Source organism: Spea bombifrons, chromosome 3, assembly GCF_027358695.1.
Source record: "Spea bombifrons isolate aSpeBom1 chromosome 3, aSpeBom1.2.pri, whole genome shotgun sequence".
Lineage (NCBI taxonomy): Eukaryota > Metazoa > Chordata > Amphibia > Anura > Pelobatidae > Spea > Spea bombifrons.
Genome location: NC_071089.1, coordinates 98440662 through 98459050, shown reverse-complemented (window position 1 = coordinate 98459050; position 18389 = coordinate 98440662). Strand labels below are relative to the sequence as shown.

General features: G+C 37.6%; 1 protein-coding gene across 1 annotated transcript in view; it reads right to left on the bottom strand.

Annotated features, from left to right (window-relative positions):
* The window catches only part of CLSTN2 (calsyntenin 2), a 329838-nt gene that overhangs the window by 37091 nt on the left and 274358 nt on the right, over positions 1-18389 (bottom strand). The window lies entirely within an intron of this gene.

Sequence of the window (18389 nt, the reverse complement as noted above, 5' to 3'; positions counted from 1 at the left end):
TAAAGAATCCAATATAATAAATCTGGCTGTTTATTTTTAGTTAGGTGGGGGCACAGGGGATGCTATTTCACTTGTCTCAATTAACTTTGTTGCACACATCTAATTTTTTCAAAAATCACAAGGGTATTTTTGGGCCTTGTATTTCTATTGTACTATTGACTCCCTGTCCACAAAAATACTTTTACTTGTCATTCACCTCAAACTAGTAATGGATGATGATTTAGTGACTGTCCAAAAATACGGCCTTTCACCAATCATTGTTTGACTTGTATTGAATTTAATTGTTCTGCTCCCCTTTTCTTTGTGGGTCTAACGTTGAAGAGGATCCCTCCTTTTTAAAGATTTCCAATGATATTCACTAATATGGCAAAAATGATGGATTGTATAACTGAGTACATGGGGGAGAAAGGTCAATAATTACCTTTGTGTTGTTATTGTGCATGATATTTTAATGATACTATACTGTGTGTGTGTGTATATATATATATATATATATATATATATATATGTACTAGTTCCCATTTAAGACAACAAAATACATTAATCTACTGTGATTGATTTTTCTTTTGTTCATATAATGCTACAAATATGTCTGCTACTTTACAACAAGATGACAGTGTTCCACAGGTCACACCTTGATAATAATAATAATAATAATAATAATAATAATATTAGCTATCGTTCGCACCAATAAATCTCAGACTTTTTTATCTTTTCCAAATTCTTCATCTATTCCAGCAATACAGTTCCATGGCAGTCCCAGAGAAGCCTAGTCAGTGCTATAATGTTGCTATGCTACAGTATACAAAATGTATATTTAATGGTTAAATATTGCCTTCTGTGTCTGGTGAGGTTCTCCGCTCCCTGTTCTTTCATAGTCTGAATCCCATATAGCTGGTAATCTAATGTTTTGCATGTGTGCTTCTGTAATTCTTTGCTATGAAGGAATTAATGTAATTATAGATAGAAGACGCGTCACATAATATAATAATCTCCCAACTGTAATACGTGCTGTGGTGAAGACCCCTGGGATTTCTAGGTGTATTCTTGGCTTAGGAGAAGATAAGCATTTTAGATTGCATTATCCCTTACAAAAGGATTTTCATTTAATACAATACCCTTAGGCAATGCTGTACCCAAACAAAAATCAATCAAATGCATTTCCCTATAGATAGAGATTTACCATTATTCCTCCTTCACCTGTGACAATGTCATAAAAGTTCCTTGGGAAAGTCATTTATACTTATATGTAGATGCCAATAGATGTATTTAGCGTAAGGAAGCCAAGCAACTTTGTAATTTAGGTGATGAAATAGTTCCTTAAAAAAGTGCAGTATTATTACCACAGTTAGCCAATATTGTATTTTAGACAAAACTATCTAGTGAACGTTACACTGCAATATTTGTTCTTATTACGATTTGTATAACTCTCACCCAGATATAATAATCAGCAACACAATATGTACTTATACAGACTTATACCTCCATAGCTTTGAAATAACTTATGAAGAACCCTATGGTTTTTGGAGGGCCGAATGAAGGCATTGCTAGTCGGAAGGACTATTCTAGCCCACTGCAAAACCAGACAGTGTATCATTGCAACACAATGCACTGCTAATTCTAAAAAGATCATTTGGTGGTACTCCTCAAACTCTTCTAAAAAATATGTATTAAATATAAAAGTGACTCAGAAACGTTCCCAGTCTTTTGAAGGGTTTCCTGTGAGTTTCTGCTGTGGTGAAGGTCCACCCAAGCTGGAATGGAGATAGCCAATACATAATGAGTTTGGAAGGAAACCCTGCTGCTTTGTTTCATGTTTACGAGACTGCAAGTTCTAGAAAAAGGACAAACCCACTTAGAAGAAAACGATCTGTAATCAGAACTAAAAACACATACCTAGTTAGTTAGAGCATAGTGCTGTTGACTCCCTAAGTAACTATTTCCAACTGAAGAAGAGACCCATAAGGGCCGGAAATTCAAGTAATCACATGTTTTTTTTTTCTATTCTAGCCCAATAAAGGATCCATTTTCTCTTGGGGTAATATGGCTATATCCATTTTGTTTTTTATTAAAGATGGCTAAGTTTTACGTCATTGTTGACAGTACAAAGTTAAATGAAGTAGTGAGGATAGTGGTAACGAGATAAAGTGGACAATTTCTACAGAATAATTATTGACCAAACAAGAATATGTGGAAGAGTAGACACTGCCTTTTTTTTTTACAGATTTTTATTTTAATGGGGTTCAATAGGATTTCTATTTTCCCACTTTGCTCATTGGTATATACCACTTATTTAGCCCTTTACTGTTATGCTGAGATTTGTAGAGTCATTTGTATTTATTTAGTGATGACCTTGGTAGTCATGCAAATTCTGCAGTGGGATTGTACATATACATGATTTTAAAAAAGACTGGAATCTCAATACAACCACATTTTGCTCTCAATGTGATTTGCTGCCCACATTGTTGTCAAAGTTAATGCGATTTTACGAAAGAGGTTGATGAAAAGTTTTTTTTTTTACATCCATAAATGTTGATCTACAATTCTATTCATCATGTTCCTAGCAACTAAGTCTCTTTTATACATATTTTGTTGTTGAAAGGATTTCAATTAAAGTCAAATGGGAAAAAAATAAGGGCTAAGAACATTCTGTCTCTCATTATGCATCATCTTAACAAAAAAAAGAATCAAAATGTTCCCGGTACTAAATGGTTTTTTTTTTCTTGGGGTTTCTTACTTTGTTATAAAGTTAGAGGACATGGTCAAGAAGAAATCCGATTTTTCATGTAAAAATCACACATAAGCCACATTTTCAGAAAACCAATTGAACCAAAGCAAATATTTAAATGAATTAAAATATATAAATGTTTGAGGTGTTGCATGAGCAACATTACAAGCAGATACAAGTGGAACCAGCAGACATAATGTTTTCATTGGTACAATTTCAACTTTCTCCTCACTGGAAGGCTGCCTATACAGATACAGTAGCTGTGCTACCAAGCGGATAACATGACACCATAATCCAAACGGGACCAAAGTTTTGAATTGCCCTACATTACAAAATAGTTTTAAAATACAAGAGTAGAGAAGTCAAAAACAATATTTGTGGAAAAACAATAAAAGCTGGTGGCTAATGGTAGATCTACTTGAAATGGAAAGCCATACACTTGAGGATGACAGTCATTTAGTATAATATACTATTATATATACACAGTTCCTAATTCCTAATATTTTGAATGCTTAAAGCCCACTAATGCTATGTGACAGAAGGCACACCGACGGGAGATGCTTTAATGCCAAATTGAGTTGAAAAGGATTCTTTAAAAAAAAAAGTACAAAACAACAAATTATGAGGTTACATTCCAATGCAGGATGTAAATAAAGCCTATATATTACACATTGATTATTACAAAGGTTGTTATATAGGTACTACTTCTCTTGACCATCTGAAGGAGAACATGTCAGTTATTGATAACATGCAATGTTAGCCTTTGGACCATGACACTGACTGCTCAAATTGGAAGTATAATACATTCAAGTCATAGTAAATAAATTCTGTAGAGAAACCAGATGACTATATTTGAGTTTATTATAGATATAGATTTGAAGTAAAAAGAAAAAAACTAGTTTGCTCTGTGTTTGACGATTGCGCAATATGGCGACTGCTGTGTTTCAAATATTTTGATTTGGAAACATGAAACCTGCTGAGTGACATGATTAGAATTAAGTTGGCGTATCCAAGCTCAGCGTCCCACTGCTGAAACCTGCAATGAATGATTCCAGTAATACATTTTGCTCCAGTAGGGAGCGGATCTCATTTCAGTGTATTTTTTTTTAAGTGTTTTTGCTCGTCCAGGCATGTGGGAAAAGAAAATCATCTCTATATTAGCTATGCAAATCTGGCCTGGACAGGGCCACTAGCCTTGGCTCATTTATCCTTGAGTCACATACATAATATCAGAAAATCTTTGGCATTTGGTGGAACAGAGAGACCGGTGAAAAATCAAAACCACGTTATCGCCTACAACACCAAACTGAAAGAAACATTGTGAATTCCTAATAACATTTATTAAATGTTGCGCATGGGAGCAAAGGAGCCAGCATAATGGAGAGCTGAGCACAGTAAATGAAATGGCGTGTAAGAGTGATAGAAAAGCAGTAGATTCTAATTCCAAAGAAATAAAAAATGAGCTTCTAGTATGAAGGGCAGAAGCAGGACTATGGGTTCCAATATAGAGGTTTTAAGAGATCGATTATACTCTCTAGCGAGTACTGTCTGAAACACCATTTGAGACATTTTTTATGGATAACTTTATTGTGAGGCTATGTGAAACCTGCCGGAGCTTTATAAATAAAATATGATAATGGTAGTACATCATAATAAACAGTGATTATGAGCATATTTGAATAAATCATGGGATAAGAAACAGGGCAGAGGAGATTGACTCCCAAAAAGAAGCACAAGCGATGACCCTGTTACCTTGATGATGATTAAAAAAAGAAGAATCTGTGACCTTTCCATTTTTGATATGGAAACAGGCACCGAAAAGTAGTATTAGGGGAGTATTTGTTTTATTTCATACAGGTAATTCTTTTTACCTTGTTGCTGTGTAAATGGCTGTACAGCAAACTAAACATTATATTTTTTTTATTGTATTAAAACCACATATTCTTTTTAACCGATGAAACCATATAAGTACATATCTGAGGCTATTACAGAAAAAAATGGTTCAAGAAGTATACCAAACCAATAAACTAACATTCTAAATCCCATTGAGCAAATAATCACACATAATGTTCTCCTTAAAAGGAAAATTAAACAAATGAGACTGCTAAGGGTCTACTTGCAATTGTAATATAGGTCAGAAGAAAATGAAGGAAATTTTATTTCTCCCAATTTCTTGTGTTTTTGCTTATTTGTCACATTTAAATGTTTCAGATCATCAAACTAATTTTATTATAAGGCAAAGACAACACAAGTAAACATAAAATGCATCTTATTAAGGATTATTTCATTTATTGAAGGCAAAGAGTTAATCAAAACCAATATCATTCATGTGCAAAAGTAATTTACCCCATAAAGCTAATAACTGGTTGTGCCACCCTTGGCAACAACAACTGCAATCAAACATTTGTGATACCTGCCAATGATTCTTTCACATCGCTATGGAGGAATCTTGGCAGAATTCTTTCACATCTCAGCCACATTGGAAGGTTTTTGAGCATTAAGGCATGCCACAGCATCTCAATCGGAAGCCATGAGTTTGACACTCCATGAAACTTCAAAACCTTTATTTTGTTTCTTTAGAGCCATTCAGAGGTGGACTTGCTTGTGTGCTTTGGATAATTTTTCTGCTGCATAACCCATCTGCACTTAAGCTTTCAGTCAATAACTCATAGCCGAACATTCTTCTTCGGGATTTTCTGGTAGAGAGCAGAACTCAGGAGAGCCCAGGTCCTGGAGCAGCGAAGCAGTCCCAGATCATCACAGTACTACCATGGTGTTTGCCTGTTGGTACAATGTTCTTGTTGTGGAATGCTGTATTAGCTTTATGCTAGATGTAACAGCAACAACAGGTCTTGGGGGTTGTCAAGATGTTTTTTGGTAAATATGAGACAATCCTGTCATGTGTCATGTAGCAACACAGACCTCAACATGCAATGTTAGCTTTGCCAGACTGACAAAAAAAAAAGAGTCTGGTTTGCCTTCTTCCCATAGTGCATCATGGTGCCATGTGTTCTCCAGGTAAGCGATGCACACACACAGCCATCTGCATGATGTAAAATAAAACGTGATTCATCAGACCAGGCCTCCTCCTTCCATTGCTCTGTGGTCTTGTTCTTATGCTCATGTCCCCATTGTTAGCGCTTTCGGCAGTGGGGTCAGCATGGGCACCCTGACTCATGTGCGGCAACGCAGCCCCATATGCAACAAACTGTGATGCATTCTATCATAACCAGCTTTAACTTTTTCAGTAGCTCGTCTGTTAGATTTGATCGCCCCCCCGCGTGCATCAATGAGCCTTGGTCGCCAATGACCCTGTCATCAGGTCACAGATTTTTCTTCCTTGGACCACTTTAGAAACATACTGACCACTGCAGACATGGAACATCCCACAAGAGCTGCAGTTTCGGAGATGCTCTGACCCAGTCGGCTAGCCATCAAAATTTGGCCGTTGTCAAAGTCACTCAGATCCTTACACTTGCCTATTTTCCTGCTTCTAACACATCAACTTTGAGGACAAATTGTACACTTGCTGCCTAATATATCCCACCCGCTGACTGTTGCCATAATACAAGATCAGTGTTATTTGCCTCACCTGTAATAATATTATGGCAGATCGGTTTGAAATGTACCTTATGTAGGTATGATTATGCCCTCAGACCCTTCTATTCATTTTCTACTAAGTTCCATTGAGTGTGCATTTGTTTTAGTAGTGATAAGTATGGGAGCCCAACATTTTGTCCAACCTGTGTGAGTTTTCTGCTGCCTCCACTACAAGCTCATTTTTTTATGCACTAAGCCAATAGATGATGATAATAAATCTATTTTGAAACTAGTACTACTTTCCACTTTTCAAATCATGTAATAGTATCAATTTCACTACTAGTGTCACTTTGATTAATCTCTTGTACTATATACAATTCATCATCGAATAATACTGATTTATGGAGCTTACATATCAAAAGAATAAATGAAATAATGAAACTTCACAAATAAGTTGTTTGATGCAAGAAAATAATGTTGATCATTCAAGTAAGAAAATTATGTGTGTTATTTATTTTTAAAGTTGCTGTCCCACTATATCTGCTAAATTCAATGTATATAACTGAGCCTTATGCTCATGTCCCCATTGTTGGCGCTTTCGGCAGTGGACAGGGGTCAGCATGGGCACCCTGACTCATGTGCGGCTATGCAGCCCTATATGCAACAAACTGTGATGCATTCTATCAAAACCAGCATGAACTTTTCAGCAATTTGAGCTACAGTTGCTCGTCTGTTAGATTTGATAACACAGGCCAAATATTTTACTGATGACATATTGATTAGAAAGTTGGACTCCATTGACTTGCATGGTTGAATGCAGTACTGTATTCAACCTGAAAGTGGAGCCAGAGCTCTCTAGAGCCAACTTTGTTATTTTTTTTTACAGGACGGCCACCATCTTGCGAGTGGCAAAATAACTTGCAGTGGCGGTTGTGACTGCTCTCCGAAGCAGTCACAGCGCATCCTTTGGTGAGTGTTTGGTGTCGATGAACGCCTCGTTATCGAGGCATTTCAGCAACACCATTGAAGTTTAGGAGGCTCCGGGCCGCATAAAGGATCAAAAAAAATAATTTTTGCGAAAGACAGTTGTGCGCACAATTTTCGGACGTGTGTGCTCTCTTTAAAAGCTATGTGGGCGCGCATTAGCGCACAGCTTAGAGGGAACACTGATGAGGGGTTCTGCAGAATCCTTTCCTCGTCCCTCAGCTATAGGCCACGCAGGAGATGAGTTCGACTGAACACATCTCCCTGAACATGATACACGTACCGCCATTCAGCTCAACACTGACTTGGCAAAGTCTGCAGATGGTGGTCTATTCAGGCTTATTCAAGATGTCTACCAGAAACACATAATTGTCATGTGGCGTTTCTATGTGGTTTATGTTTGTAATTCTTTCCTCTGGAAGATTACAATGACAGATATGCTAAGATGTGTTTCCTTAGCAGCGGAACTGCAAAATGTGTTTCATTGGCTATTAACCATTGCTTTTTGCTTTTCTTCACATTTATGAAAACACACTCTATGGCATTTACTTAGTTGCTCCCTTTTCTTAGTTAATGTCAGACTGACTTTGACACAGCAACATTCATTCAGTATGAACATTTCGAATTAATATCTTCAGTATATATTATCAAAAGTGGCAAATCCAATGAATTTCTACTGCTAATGTAGCCAGGTTGGCCATCCAAAACACATTTTACCATTCAGAATTTTCGTAACGCCATCTCCCCAAGTTAACAATACAGTGCCAAGAAGTATCTCCTCAAGGTTGACTCTCGATACCACATACTTTAAACCAAGTTGCTAAAATGCTCAACTCACTTATAAATCCCCAGCTTATTGAATACACCTTAAAGTTAATGAGTTAAAGATAGGATTGGAGAGAAGAACCAAATCTACTAAAGCAAGATATAATATTATTGGTGTTCCTTGGCTCCTTTACAAATACTTTGTTATATGTAGAGCCTCATAAGTATGCAAGGTCTGAATGGACCCCTTCCTATCCCAAAATTTGATGATCAAGTGATTTAAGTGCCATTAAATATTGGCTATGTCAGTAATAAGCCGAAATCTCTACAGTTCTGGGAATGGACTCAATGATTATGTACAAACACACACTTAGAAACATCTCTAGAGTCACAATAACCTAGAGGTTCTAAGCTGTATTGTCTTTGCGATGATTGAGAGGCTTTGAAAATTGTAGTTTAAAGCACATGGTAATCTACTTACAGAATGAGTCTGATGAATACCAAACAGTTAGATTGCGTTGATTACCATAAAATGCTAGTGGGCTGCTCAAAATGAATGGGAAGATTAAGTGACCCCCGTGACCCTTAGGTGTCACAATTTCTGATGTATCTATGTAAGAATGTTTGTGACAGGGGAGGATTGTTTTCAATGAATAGTAAATGGTTGTTGAAAAGGCAGCGTGATTTTATTACGAATGAGTGCTTTCTTATATTTGATAACATTTCATCTGTTTCAAGTGATTGGTATTTTAGTCAGTATTGTAGGCTACCGTGTACAACTATTCATTTACTATAATATCAAAACATATAATTTATCAGCTATTTAACAACATCGGTTTCCAAACAGACTTGCCGGAGACACAACACTGAAAATCCTACCTGTTCCAAGTACCATAGACAAGGAAATGTACATGTTTTAAGGGGGAAAATAACATGTCCCTTTTACTGTAGTATTTTTTATACATTCCCCAAAACCCTAGGTAATTCACATGGCCCATTAGATGTGTGTCCAGAAAATACAAAAATACACAGGAATACAAAAGAAAATAATTAATGAAGTAATTCACTTTCTTTAATACACTAGGTTCTCCCTATCAATAGAAAAGCAAACTATTGGCCTGCCAATAATACGATAATACTCTTTTGTACTATCAGTAAAATACCGTGCAGAAAATAATGTGATAATCCTCATTCAATTAAGACGTCAAATACTTGTGTCTATTTACTAAGGCTTATCTCCATCCAATTTCTGGTTTGAAACCTTACATTTATAATCTGCTATCTGCTAATTACAAATCACTATTCTCTGCTATGGCCCATCTCCCACAATGATCCTACTTTAGGTTAATATTAAAAAAAAAGGGCCATAAAATGACATTCAGCTGGCAAGTTAATTAAATTATTTACTAATTATTTAGAATGTCTATGCTGTACGTTTTTGTTTAATGTCAAAGCTAATAACCAACATCCCATAATCCCTTATCCGAAATACTTGTGGCCCCAAGCAAGTTGGATAAGGGATACTCAACCTGTATTTGTTTAACATTGTAATGAATAGTTTCTATAAGTAAATACAATAACAATTACATTTATTTGTTACATTAGGGATGGAAGTTAAATTATGTGACTAAATAAAATGCCATCTCTATGGAGAGATACAATTTAGCATAGCAGTAGAGTAATGGCTGTTCTTTCATGCTTCAGTCTATGTTTTGCCATTAAATGACCTAAATTGTTACTGGTATACTCTGTATTGTGTTTATTTCTGATTATCTATGGTGCATTTAAATGTCTTCACATTTGACTTGTGGATTCTAGGCGAAGTTTTCTACAGCCTGGAATGTAGGTAGGTAAAATGTATACATTGAAATAGATCTAATACTCTGCTTACCCCATTGAATCATGTAGCAGGATTTGTTTTCTATTGATTTCAATGTATATTTCTTGCAGCCACAGTCTAAGATCTACAACAGCTGTTTTGGGTTAAGTCACAAACCATGATTTTTCAAACACCTTTAATACCAATTAAGGATTAGATAGGTCATGGGATGATGCCCAACAAAACAATAACATTGCCTTATTATTATTATTAATTTTTATTTCTATAGGGCCAACAATTTACGTAAAGTTTCTTACAATATATATATATATATTCTGGGTATATGAAAAGACTAGGAATTACAATACAGGACAAAGGGACCTGCTCGAAAGCTTAAAATCTAAAGGGATGAGGAGAAACAGTAGGTATGGAGAAAGGGGAAAGGTAGTGTAGGTAAGTTTTAGCTACAGAGATGGTATGATGTTCTGAAGAAGTGGGTTTTTCTTGAATGTTGGGAGGGTGGAAGCTGGAAGTTCGGTGCAAGAAGGTTCCAGATAAATGGGGCAGCACGAGCAAAGTCTTGTAGACTGGAAAAGTAAAAGATTATACATGAGGACGAAAGTCTTGGCCAAAAGGAAGAATGTAAAGGGGAAAAAATTAGTACAGGAGTATCTTTTATGGTGGCAGAAATGTATGGAGGAGCATTGTTCTGGGGGCCTTAAGGATTTAAAATGTAACTCTTGAGGTAATAGGGAGTCAGTGGAGGGCCTCACAGAGTGGGGAAGTAGAAGATGTTGTGCAAGGAAGATAAGCCTAGCAACAGTATTTTGGATAAACTGCAGAAAAGAGAGTTGAGACAGAGAAATACCAACCAAAAGAGGGCTGCACATGATAAGTGAATGAACTGGAGTTTTTGTTGCTTCTTGGATGAGAAATGGGTGGATGCGAGAAATGTTTTTAGGTGCAAGTGGCAGGTTCTGTTGAGGGACTGAATGTGAGGAATGAGGGAGAGGTTTGAGTCAAGGATGACCCCAAGGCATCGGGCTTGGTTTATGGGAGAGATAGTTGAGTTCCTAACGGTGATAAAGGTACTGGGGTGGAGATGGAAGGAGGGAAGTTAATGAGTTCAGTTTTAGAAAGTTTCAGGTAGTGTTGTGACATAGATGAAGAGATAACGATGGAGAGAGATCAGGAGAAGACAGGTAGATTTGTGTATCATTTGCATATAGATGATAGTGGAAGCCAAATGGGTTGATTGGTTTCCCAAGAGATGAAGTATAAAGAGAGAACAGCAGAGGGGCAAGGACTGATCCTTTGGGGACACCAACTGAAAGTGTAACTGGTGATGATGTCTTGTCAGAGAAGCAACTGTCAGGTAGAAATGAGGAGATCCAGGAGAGAGCTGTATCTCAAATGCCTGTAGAAGAAAGTGTGTCAAGAAGAAGGTGTTGAGAAACGGTATCAAAAGCAGCAGGGAGATCCAGGCATATTAGAAGGGAGAAGTGACCTTTTGCTTTGGCAGAGAGCAAGTCATTGGATACTTGTTAGAGCCGTTTCAGTAGAATGAAGAGGTCTGAAATCAGACTGTAGGTTGTCAAGGAATGAATTTGAGAAGACAACGTTAATAAGGTGATTAAGGACAACACATCCCAGCAACTTACAGCTAAAATAATGGAGAGAGATAGGGCGGTAGTTGGTCAGACTGACGGGATCTAAGGAAAGATTTTATAGAATGGGTGTGATTAGCGCATGCTTGAAGGTTGTATGTACAGTTCCAGATGATAGAGAAAGATTTCATTGGTGGGTAAGCGATGGACAAAGGGAGGGGAGCAAGAATTTGTGAGGTGTGACAGGATAGGGTCACGGAGACAAGTTATTGGGTAAGTTGAACAAAGAAGAGTATGGCATGAACAGAGGGAATGAAAGTGGATGGTGTAGGAAGGGGTTGCAAACAAAAGAGAGGACCTCTCTAATAGTTTTGATCTTGTCTCTGAAGTGGGCACCAAGATCTTGGGCAGTGAGACAGGTTTGTGGTGTGATTATGGAGGGACAGAGAAGGGAGTACTTCACCAGCTGTCTATAAGATTAGATTTACTAAGTTGCTAGTCCATTGTTCCGACCATTGTCCCAATTTCCCAGGACTGCCAAAGGGACCTCTTTGACTGCACTGGTACCTAGTGGTTCAATGCTTTAAATGGATCTGCAACTTTTACCAAGCCTTACATTTTACATTTGTAAATAAACCCATGTAATTGTGTTTGCAGAACAAAATCAGCAGTACAAATACATGAAAAAACTTTTTTTTTTAAACTTTTTCTTAGAATCTACATGATTATCCATCTCCAATAACCTATCACTTGTGAAATTGTTGAGTGGTTCAGGAAGCCTTTGTAAGGATGGGGTGAGAACAGGGGAGAAAAATCTGGTATAGGGAGATGATTACATAATTCTGGCCCTGCCACCAGCTGCAACCATTTAAAATAAATAACTCCAGAACAATCACACTGATTGCATTGGAATTTATCACCTTCTATGACTTCACACCTGCAATGTTTTAAGACCATGACATTTACAAACTGTTAGCCAAATATTGATAAACATGGAATATGTAGAATGGCTGATAACCACGATGCGAAGACACATGATGTCTAAGAGGTTCCTGGTGGGAAGCATCTTTTTTTCTACATGCTTTCATTCCTGATACCTGCAAGTTGAATGTATGTCTTCAGAGAATAGAGGTTTATCAAACCACATCTGTCTTATCAACACCACATCTGAGAAACATGGGTAATTTATTATCAAAGCAAAAGGGAACTCTCTGGAGTAGACGACTATCAAAGCAGAATGACAGCAGATTCAGAAAAGAACAAGATCCACAAGCCCTCTAGGGTTAAGGGAACTGAAAGCTACCTAATTACCTTAACAGTGTTTGCATGGTTAGTTCCTTTCTTAAACATTTACTTTCAAATGAGGCATTTATCAAAAGATGTGACTGTCACTGTCTTCAAAAATTATCATCAAAAGTCCCTGATGGAAACTGTGCAAATTGCCCACATGTTCAAATAAGAAATTGTAGGCCAATGAAAATGTGCATAAACTCAGACTTTGTCCTTTACCATGAGTGCTGTGAAAGAAGACTCCTTGAAGCCTTAACGTTCCTTAAACACTTTACATTTATGAATATCTGTTTGTTCAGTAAATCACTTAAAACCAAATTGGAAATACACATTTTGTTTCTATTGTATACCCAACTTCTGAGAAACAGGTATGCGTCAAATAGCAGTTTTCTCTTTCTGCTGAGTTGTTTCAAGGTAAGTCAAACAACTTGGCACTAGTAAGGAAGGCTAAAATAGTGAGTGAAGTTTAAATACAATTAATTAAATTACAATGAAAATGGGGAAATACTTTTTGCTTAACATATTACCAAGGGGTGGTTGATAATTGAAACAGCCTCTCAGTGGAAGCGGTAAAAGCTACAGCAGTCTTTACTTCAGGAAAAATTAGCAGACTAGATGGGCCAAATGGTTCTAATCTCGTGTCAAAATGTATATTTCTATGTTTCTATCATTAACATTTACTTGAAGCAGACCAAGTTAAATGAAGTCCCTCTCTTGAACTTAAGTGGTAATTTTTATACCTAAGACCTTTCTGGTGTAGACAACCCTGAAATCTCCATTAAGATGCATTGTTAGCCATATGCAGGTGTGGCTAGCGCCAAGTGGCCTTTAATGGATGGGAAGTGTGAGAGGAATGAGCGAGAAGAAGGCAGTACACCATACTGTAAAAATAAGCCAACAATATCGGAAAACACATTGCGCTTAAGTGATAATAAATAAATGAAGACCTCATACGTGGCATTGCTGCCATAATTATGCCCCTATGAAAGTGGGGCAGGAAGGGGACATGGCTAAACTCAATAGACTTGAGAAGAATAGGACCTCGGTGGGAAGTAGGCCAGACCACACCCCAAGGTCAAAGAATAGCCACTGCCCTGGTGGCTGGGTATCAATTCTGGTTCCCCGAGCCTCTGAACAAAACCCATATATGTGATTTACACCATAACTCAGATGGCGCATATATACATAACCAACACGATCGGCTAGATGCTCTGAGCACACTGTGCCGGGATGGATATAATTGTTTCTGTAGTTGAAAAACATAAGTCTGATATAGACAACCCGGATAAATAACAGTTTGCTGAATATTAAAGCACATATAGCTTCCCTCATTATTAACATTTTTGACATACAAAATATAATACTATTGCACATTTATGTAATGGTGATATGCTACTCAAACAGTTTTAATGAGGCCATTAAAACTATGATAAATTCAGATTTATTGGGCAAATAATTTTAATAGAATCCTATGCTACAATCTATAATACTATAACAATAAATTTAGCTCCAGAAACTATTACAGTGTCTTCTCTATTATCCCATAATTTATCATGACTGTTAACAAAGCCGTAAGTTATTTAGTGAAACGTGACAGCGTTTTTGCGACGTCTTGCCCTGTCTTCAGATTAATTGGTCTGTTCATCGAAAAGTGCCAAGGAACACTTTGATGTTAGAAATGAATTAATAGGATATGATACATCATTATAGAACAAAATGTAATTTTGGATGTCATTGAAAATGAGGTAATGTTAAAGTCCACTTTTCTATTAAAGGCTGGCTATTCTCTCTGATGCACTAAAAGTAATCCAAGGAATACAAGCTAGTTGAGGCTATACATGTCACTCTTCAAAGGTATTTCTTGGCAGCAGTCGATCTTCTTGAGTGTGTTTCTACACAGAAGCTTTTTAAATGACAGATGTTTCACAGGAACCTTGACAAGGGCCATAGTTCTTTTAATGCTTTGACTAACAATTAGTGCAGAGTTTATATCCCATTTCTTATGTTCAAAGAATACTGGTACTTTTCCAGTCCCTTAAAAAAATAAAGGCTCTGTAGCCATGACACATGTTGGAGCTTGGTGAACGCACGGGCGTAGAATGTTTAAGCTGACAGAGAGTGGGCTGGTGTTGGTGGCGTTTGAGTTCTATCTACCTTTGTCTTATTTAATACATGGAAATCACAGATGGGATGTCTAGAAAGGCAAGCTTACAAACTGCCATTAGCTGTGCTAGCTTTTTTTGTTAGTACTTCTACTTATTTATAGCATTTTAAGCTTACCCTTTGGCTCCTGAACCCTCCTAGGCTTGGAAGAGTAAAAAGGCAGGTATGATAGAAATATTTAAGTAGTTAGAGGGATTTAACAAACTACAGAAATTAAGTAGTAGTAGTAGATGCTAATTCAGTGTGGGAATTTAAAAATGCATGGGAAAAGCATAAAGCTATCTTGAATCTAAGACAAGACCAAAGACTGATTAAGGTCTTTAAATCAGGAAAAATGAGCAGACTAGATGGGCCAAGTGATTCTTATATATGAACAAATTTGCGTGATTGAGTGAATAAATATCTGTGAATGAGGGAATAAATGAGTATCTGTGAATGAGGTAATGAATGAGTATCTGTGAATGAGGTAGTGAATGAGTAAATTAATGTTTGTGAATGAGTAAATAAATTAACATATGTGTGATAGCATGGATGTGTAAGTGGGGAGGAAGCATGGCACATGGAGGCTGTTTGAGGCTAGAATGGCACAGGGAGGCTGTTTGAGGCTAGAATGGCACAGGGAGGCTATTTGAGGCTAGAATGGCACAGGGAGGCTGTTTGAGGCCAGGATGCCACAGGCAGGATGCTTCCAATTTGAGTATTGGGCAGATCCTTTGGATGCAATCAGGGTGCCAGGGCTGACATCATACCAAAGAGGGGCATTAATTCACAAGGAGGTGCTGACTGGGGGCATCACATAAATCAGTACTAAAGGGGAGGGCTGGGTGGTGTGATAAATATAAAATGTGGGGCTAGCTAGGGGCAATACACTTGGGTGCGGGGGCATTAGGGTGACCACATCGGCCATGTTTTCCAGGACACATATAACTTTTACATATTGCTGACTGGCCCAGATACTGCAGGGCAGCATTTTATCTTTGTTGGCAGCATCAATACACAAGGGGGGCAGCTGGGGCCATTACATAAATCATACAATACTAAAGCAAGGGGAAGTCTGGGGGCATGAATACATATAGTGCTGACTGGGGGCAATACACAAGGGGCAAAAACACAAAAGTGGGGCAACAACAAAGCAGTGTGGAAAATACTTTTTTTATTGTTGTAGCTTAGCCCATCTGTATGTGGGCGTCAGTGTGGCAGAGCCTGTCCTGGTGTGTGGGTTTGGGTGTCGGTGTGGCAAAACCTACCTACTATAGTAGAATGCCTGTTAAAAAACATTAACTTTAATTAACTTCAAAAACCAAAACCATCTCCTCTGTGGTCTCACAATTCTTTCTAATGATTGACTGTTTGAATCAGTGGCAGGAAAGCACTCCCATTGCTGCTGTTAGAGCAATTATTCTGATTCGATTCCACAGCATTCACCAAGCCAGCGCTGGGGCTGAGTGACAGTTAGTATATCATGTGTATGGAGATATCGTTCGGCTGAACAAATCTCTAGCAAAGAAAATAGCAAGGGAAGGGGCACATGCATATGGGTGGAATCTGCAAAATCACGCATATATTTGCAAAAGGGAAAGTCTAACTTAATAAACACTTACATCGGGAGCTATGGATAAAGCAATTCCGATGCTACCAGGGCAATCCAATGGTTGGTATGATGATTGCACCATGCTAACCACTTTGCATTGGATTCACTATAATATACATCCCTAGATTGTGCTAGAATGAAAGGAGTACATATATGAAAACAAATTGTGTGCTTTAGCTAAGAGCTTATACACCTGGCTGGGTGTTCAGCAGCAGAATAATCCTTCTGGTGTGTAAGAAATGATTGCCAGTGAGGTGGGCAGGGAAAGGATCAGAGCATTAGAAGCTTAGTGAATAAAGTATGTCAGAAAGGACTTTAAGGGATAGCAAACTAATGGACTTAGACCCTGCTGGATATAGTGGAATTGACTTGGAATAATTCTCTTTGGTAGGATTAACTTGAGTCATTTATCATTTATCTCACCAGCTGCTTAGGTAAATTTGGGTCTCTTCAATTCACTGTATATAATCTTAACCGCTTGACTGATGGAAAAGCTAGTAGCGGCACACAAGACGATGTCTAAATAATTTGCCCCAGTACGTAGGGGGTTACAACTATGTTCTCTGAGCACTGATGACTTGAATACTTAACTGTAATGAATTTAGATAATGCTTTTAAGATTCTTATTTCGATTTAAGAATAGACATCTATAGAACTTTGAGAAGGGAACAGTAGCTCTAAGCTTCTCTGCATGATCGTGCATGGGCAATTATTATTCTGCTAATACAATGAATGTACTATTTTAACTGCTTAACACCTGATTGATGTAAAACGCTTTACAGAGTTTCACAGCTCCCAGAATTTAAAGTGTTTACCAAGGGGCAAGATTTAGTATATTTTTACTAAATGAGATACTTGCATTTATGCAAGTTATGATATTTAAAGAGCATTATTTTTATTTTAAACAACCTGTTTTGCTAACCACTCTATGACTCTAATACTCCACACAAGTCCAACGCTACTAATAATCCCGTTCTATATAATATTACACTGGGTTAGGCTTAATATGTTACATGGCAGGCTGCTCAAAATAGTGGCTTCACTTTTAAGGTCAGAATAACTGTCCATCCAAGGAATACTATACATGGTTTAACAACACAATCTTTTAATCCCGTAGCAGAAATGACTATATGCACAAGACAAGAGAATAAAAAGAAGATAATTCCTTACTGTAGAAATTGCTTTTTGGCAGAACAGAAGTTAAAAAAAAAACTAGAAAGGTCAAAGTTTAAGAACATTTATTCAGACAAAATATTGATTGTGATTACCTGAATCAGCAATGGAAATGTTAATGGATTCACCTTGCAAGCAAATCGAGATATGACATTGTTTCTAGTGAGTTTCAGAGACGGAGCACTTGAGCAAATGTTGTGATCATGATGACGACGATAGTGCTTGCCTTGCATTTGAAGAACTGATATAAATAAGCGCTACCAGTGCATGGTGGGTGCATCTGTGAAGGTTGGACTAGCCATGTTTGGGGTGGGCTAGCCATGTGTGGGGTGGGCTAGCCATAGGTAGAGGTGGAGCGAGCCCCAGGCAGTCTTAAGTTGTAAGACATAGGTAGCAAAGTGGGCAAGGAGAGGCCATGGCCAAATGCTGCCACCTCCTTGGAGAAAAGGAAAATGAGGCACATAGGCACGACTTCACCCGAGGCACTGGGTCAAACTCAGAGAGTTCCCATGTATAAATATTAGGAAGGTTTAGGAAAAGTAATTTTCATTAGCCATATCTACATGTTTCTATTCTATTGCTTGGATACACACATGAGTAGCCAAATTCTCTGTACTTGCAGCACATTTGATACCTTTACATTCCAAATGCTTAATATGTCTGTTTGTAGCTTTCCATGGATACATTGACATCATTTTTACAAACATTTTATTCTGATACATATATACT